The following is a 6,602-nucleotide window of genomic DNA, read 5'->3' as shown; positions in this document are numbered from 1 at the left end:
ATCCTGAGAAACAGTAAAACGTTCTGGAGAATTCCAGAGTCAGAGCTTCGTTCGATTTCAGCTCTACCACTGTGTAGCATGCTCTCTCTCACTCTTTTTAAAGATTTTATTTCTTTATTTGAGACAGAGAGGGAGAGAATCAGAAGCAGACTCTGTGAGGAGCGCAGAGACCGACACAGGGCTCCACCTCACAACCGTGAGATCGCGGTCTGAGCCGAAACTAGGAGTCAGTGGCTGAACCGATGGCGCCCCTCGGGAGCCCCCATGCAGCTGTCTCTACCCCTAAGTTTCCCGTCTGCTTCCTGAGGGGGAGTCGAGGCCTTGGAACCCCTGAGTTCTTGGTCTCGGTTCCCAGTGGAGCACGGGAAGGAGCAGAGTAAGAGCCCATACCTGGCCGGACTAGGGGCTCCGACCACCTCAGTGTGAGGACTCTGTGAGCCCAGGGCGCCCCCCGCTAACATAGGCCTCAGGCCATGAGGCTTCCTTCTGGAAACACAGACTAAATCTACTTCCTTTATGTATCTGACCTGGCTGCCCGGCTGATAAAAGTTACCTCAGCCATGGACCCCTCAATGTGCTCCCTCTGGGCCAGGGGTTGCCCTCAACTCTTGCTACGTAGCGTCTCACATCAGCAGAAGACTGCATGACGTGGGTGCTGCTGTCTCCGCTCTACAGATGAAAATACCAGGGACCTCAGCTCTCCCCGGACGATGCCCACAACAGAAACTACAACAGAAGCCTGCTTAGAAGGAGACGGGAGGCTCTGAAAACCTGGGGCCCAGCTGGAGGCCATTTGGGGAAGGCGCCCTGGGGACAGGCAGACAGGGCAGGGCCAACAGGGGAGGCAGGTCGAGAAGGTTGGGCCTCTAGCCCTCCTGGCTATTCTTTTGGGGCCCCCAGGAATTACCTGAGGGTAGACACAGGTGTCTGATGGGACTTGAGGGGGTGAGGACTGTGTGTATCTGGGGCTGGCGGGGGGGGGGGGGGGCAGTGAGTAGGGCCTTGGACCATTCCCAGAGGGAGGCAGGGGATTAAGGAGGGGTAGGGAGGGTGGTCCCAGAGGGTCTGGCAGAGTAATGGGATTAGCCTTCAGGCAGTGAGTGAAAGTTATTAGCGTGTGGGGCCTCTGGCCTCCCACCGCAGGCTACAGCTGTCACCCACTCCAAGGAGAGAGTCACTAGCAGTGTCCCCCCCACCTTGAGGCAGGCTGGCACCCTCTGCCCCTCACAGGCTTTTTCCTGCTGCGATCATCTGTCAAGGGGCTGGCCTCCTAGCTTTAGCCTCCTGCCTAGGCCAGACAGTCTGGGCCACCCACACACAGTATAACGCGGCATTGCCCTGTGCCTCGGTTTCCCCGCCTGGATAGGAGGCTACAGCGAGGAAGGTTGAGACTTTGAGGGAGAACCTGTGAGGTACGGAGGGTCCCCACCAGACACCCTGGATTTCTGGCTCTGCCCTGCCCTAGCTGTGCCGCCCCGGGCTCGTCTGCTAGCCTCTCTGTGTCCTCCTGTACACAAGGCGAGCGGTAGCGCTGCAGGGGAGGGTTGAGTCAGGGGGCGCGGTGCAGGTCCCTGGGCCAAGTTCAGGGACCTGAGGCTTAATGGCCACCCGAAGGTGTGGCCGGAGCCTAGCGGAGCCGGAGGCGGTGGAGGGCGGGCGGACCCTGGCTCCCTCTAGCGGTGACGGCGCGGAAGCCCCTCCAGGCCGGGTGGGCGGCGAAGCCGGGCAGCGTTTGTTCCCGGCATCAGCGTCGGGGTGGGGGGCGGGCAGCAAGGGTCCTAATCCCCTCCTAACTGACCCCCGTGGTGAGAGCGGCCTGCCTTTAGCTTGCGTGCCGGCCCGTTAACCCCGGCTCACCCAGCCCGAAGCCCAGGCACGCGGGAGCGTTTGCCCAGGCTGGACTTGGGGCTGCCGGGGAACCCAAGGGGACCTTCTGTAATCAGGCGCCAGTAGATTGCCTTCTGCAGCCTCAGTTGCCTCCCGGTAAGGCTGGGAGGGGGGCAGGTCTGGGGTTCCACCTGTTCGGCTGGAACCACCTTTTTAAATGTAAAACAATTCGAAGTTGCTCAGAGCAGGAAACCTACAGGGTGACCCAACACTATTAGGCATTCAGTAAGGCTTTTACAGGAAGGGATACTTTCTTAACCTCAACAACTATATAGGGTTGTTTTGTTTTGTTTTGAAGATTTTATTTATTTCTCAGAGGTGGAGAGAGAGCACAAGCAGGGTAGCAGCAGGCAGAGGGAGAAGCAGGCTCCCCGCTGGGCAAGAAGACTCACCCAGGGACTCGATCCCAGTACTCTGGGCAGAGGCTTAACTGTACCACCCAGGCGGCCCTATTAATTTGGTTTTAAAAACTGTTTATGTGGGGCACCTGGCTCCATTGATGGAGCTCGTGACTCTTGATCTTGGGGTTGTGAGTTTGATTGCCACACTGGGTGTGTAGATTACTTAAAAATAAAATCTTCAGGGGCTCCTGGGTGGCTCAGTCTGTTAAGCATCTGCCTTCAGCTCAGGTCTTGGTCCCAGGATCCTAGGATCGAGCCCCACTTCGGGCTCACTGCTCGGTGGGGAGTTTGCTTCTCCCTCTCCCTCTGTCTGCTGCTCCCCCTGCTTGTGCGTGCTCTCTCTCTCTCTCTCTCTCTCTCTTGCTCACTCCCAGCCTCTCTCAAATAAAGAAATAAAATCTTTAAAAAAATAAAAATTTTTAAAATTTAAAAAATAAAAACTGTGTATGCATTATCTATCTTGATAAACCTAAACATTAAACATAACAGTATACCCAGGTATAGTGTACTCACTGACGCTCTCACCAGGCTCTGTGCTGTTCGTATAAGAAAATCCAGCCCCCAACTCTGCGAGGGCATCCCTCCAGTTGGGTGTTCTTGTGGCTCCATCAGAACCACTGGCCTGGTGGTCTGTATAATGCCTTCCCCCTTCCCCCACAGGGGCTGGGACTCCTCTGACTATACTCGACCTGCGAGCCAGGTGCTTTGGATGGAGGATTCTGGGTGGGGTCCAGGTCCAGAGACCTAACTTACTGAAGTAACAAAGGACCACAAGGAGGTGGGGGCGTCATGGGATCTGGGGTAGGATGGTCCCAGAAAGACAGGACTGAGGCTTCTCTGCTGCTGCCTCCTGTGCCCGTAGCCTGGCTGCCTAGGCTCCTCCTTCACATGGCCCTGCCTCTCAGCTCCCAGTGCACGTCTCCTCCCTTCCAGGCCTGGTGGAACTCTTCCTCTCAATTCCAAAATTTTCCAGAGGCATAAATAGGTCTGGGCTTAAAGCGAGCTCCTGCACGCTTGTACATGTCAGTATGTGACAGGGAGAAACAAAGTACATCCCCCAAATGTTTCACAGGCCTCGCCGTGTACTCAGCACTGGTTTGGGGGCTGTGTTGTGGGGGTATCAGAGAGGAAGCGGGCCTCTCTCCTGAGAGGCAGGCTACAGAATGATGTGATTTCAGGGGTTTCAGGAAGGTCCCACTGCTCCAGATCCTTTCCTCTCCTTCTGGAGATCCAATCAATCAGCTTCGTTCAGTGAAATTCTGAGTCCGATCCCTGTGGAATTTAGCTCCCCTAAGACAGGTCAGAGTTTAGGCAAGTCTTCCCAGGGGTCCCCCAATCCCTACTAGAATGGCCCTTTTGAAGGCCTCTGAGATGCTGCTCTTGGTCCCCGGGCAGTGAGCTTTTACTGAAGTTCCTTCCCATACTCAGGAAAGAATCTCTATTTCCCAAACCCTCTATGTCCTTTGTATGCCTCTGGGTCTTCACATTTGCTGGTCCCTCTGTCTAGAATACATTGCCTCTTTCAAGGCTCAACGCAAGCTTCCTTTTCCATGGGAGGACTCACCTGCCCAGGCCCCGGTGGAAGTAGCATCCACCTGGTTACCCCTCCTCCCCATCCCCGCCTCTGGGCACAGACCTGATTGCTGGAAGTGGACAGGATTCAGAAGGATTGGCCCCCACATCTGGCTTTGCCACTCCTGCCAGCATCCGCTCGGCACTTCACAATCCTAGCTCCCTTCTGCTCCTCTCGTCACGCTCACATCTCCAGAGCACGCCTTAGTGACTTGTCAGTGTTTATCCAACCATCTTCCCTTTACACGGCAAGCTTTAATTAGTAGGCACCATAAATGTTTGCTAAATGACTTAGTGATTTAGCCAGGGAAGGGGAAGATGTTTCCAAGCTCAGAAGCAAGGCCGAGGACCTCTGCTGCCCCCAGAAGCAGGGAGAGGGAGTCCTGTGCCAGGGTCAAGGGAGGAGGTACAGATGAGAAATTGGGTGCGTTGATTTCATGGGATGATTGGAGTGGAATCAGGGCACAGAATTGATGGGTGTGGTGGCATTTGACCATCAGTGGGGGCGCACATCTAGCCAGCTGGTTCCCAGCCTCAACCTGTCCTGTGCTAAGCAGAGGGGGCACGTTATTCAACCTCTAGGACCACAGCTGGGGACATGAACTTGGTGCCTGGATGCACCCTTTTCTCTATGTTCTGCAGCCCCAAACCCAAGTAGAGAGGGGCCCTCGTTTGCTCTCTTCTTCCTGGTCACTAGTTAGAGACCTGTGGTTACCACACCTGGGGAGCTCCGGATGGCACCCAGGGCTGTGTGTGTGCACGCTCGAAGGTGTTGGGACATGAGGGGTGGAAAGCAGGATATAGCCAGGACACCCCAGCTTCTAGCACCCAGCACGTCCTCGGCACCCCGCTGACCTTTTTCAGGGGTGTACTGCAGAACCTGGGGACACATGGCGCCATTTGAATGGTTCTCTGATCAGGCACCCACCTATCCGCTTCAGTCACTCCTAAAAACCACTGAACACTTAACACGGGGCCAGTGTTTCACAGGCATCATCTCACTTAATCTTCCTAAAGATCCAGTAAGGTCTCTTAAAAAATGATTCTCAACTTTTCTCAGAGATGAATCAAAGAAGTAAAGTCACTTCCTGAGGTCACCGAGCTCACGAGTGGCAAGGCCAGACTGGAAACCAGTCTGCCTGCCCACACGGGCCTGAACTTCCAGGCAGGACCTGCCTCCGGCCCCCTGCTCTGTCCAGTTCAGAGCCCAGCTTCCGCCCCCGCTCTAACCAACGCCGGGAGCTGACCTCCCCTTCACATGGCCTGCCTCGGCCTGGCCACAGTTTCCACCAACGGCTGTCCCACCTGTCTCCAGGCTCTGCACCTCCCACTCGTAAGGCACAGTGCGCCCACTGCCCAGGAGGTCCCCGGGGTCCCCGGGGTGTAGGGACCATGGCGGGCGGAGGGCCCCCCGTGCCTCTGCGCCAGGCGGGTAGCTGAGAGCGGTGGGGAGCGGGCGCAGTGCACTGGGCTGATCCTAACCAAGTTTGCCAGCCCGGCTTTTCTCATGGCTCCCACACAATGCTCTGCTTTGTGCCCACCTGCCGATAATGCTTAATTAGGCGAGGAGTTGATTAATTTGAGGTAATTGACAGCTAATTAGAGGCCCACAGGCTCATTAACTTGACATCTTGTCTTCGTGAATTGGCTGAGTAGGGTCAGGTGACAGAAGCCGTTGCTTTCTCCCTCCCCAGCCCTGTGGACAAAGGTGAGCACCTTGGGGAGGGCTGGGCAGAGCCAGTGTACAGGTAGGGCAGTCCCAAGGCCAAGAACAAGGAAACCAAGGCAGCGGAGGAGGAGGCGTGTGCCCTGACCGTAGGAAGGAGGGAGTAAACAGGAACGGAGGGCTCATGGCATGGGGGCAAAGGAAGGCACTGAAGAGAGGTAGGTAGCTGTTCATGGAGGGAACAGCTAGGAGAAGGGGCAAGGGCAGAGAAGAGCGTGGGGAAGCCGACTGGTAATAAGCATCAGCTTTGAAGCGAGGCAGACCTGGGATTGACTCCCAGTTCTACTACTAACCAGCCAGGTGACCATGAATTAGTGAATCGCTGAGCCTCAGGCTACTCTTCTGTAAAATGGGAACAACAGTAGTTTCTACACCTCCTGAGACTGTGGTGAAGAGTATGTGAGACATGGAAGTCAGGGTTTTAGACCAGTCCCCGGGAGCCTGGTGAATGCCCAAGAAAGTTAACTACTGTCGGCAGCGGGAGGGAGGGACAAGAAGAAAAGGAAGGTGGGTGGGATGGGTTGCAGGAGGCACCGGAAGCCCTCTCCCGGGAGGAGCCAGGGTTAATTTGCAGGAAGCCCGCAGGACAGCAAGCAGCACTGTTGAGGGCGTGGGGAAAGAACTCACTGTTGCAACCACCTAAGGGGGACAATTCAGCATGTCACCTTTGACCTAGCAGTTCCCTCCTTAGTCATCCATTCTACAGATATCTATGCATGGGCACAAGGATGCATTCAAGGGATTTGTCCATTACAGTGAAGTCTATAGCAGCAGAAGACCAGAAAGAACCTAAATGTCCAACATAGCTAAATAAATTATGGTATATCCATACCCTGGGACCATAGGCTGCTGTGCAATCTGTACATACCTATATGAACCAGACCCAAGAAGAATTAAGTGGGAGAAAAAGCAAGACCCCCCCCCCAGTAGGACTGGGTGCTTCTCCCACAAGCTAGTGACTCGTGGCCTGAGAGTCAAGGGGATGGGGAGAGGTTGGTTTGTTTGTTTACAATACG

This window comes from Neovison vison, chromosome 13 (assembly GCF_020171115.1).
Source record: "Neovison vison isolate M4711 chromosome 13, ASM_NN_V1, whole genome shotgun sequence".
NCBI classification, from domain to species: Eukaryota; Metazoa; Chordata; class Mammalia; order Carnivora; family Mustelidae; genus Neogale; species Neogale vison.
Note: the sequence above shows the minus strand (reverse complement) of the source record.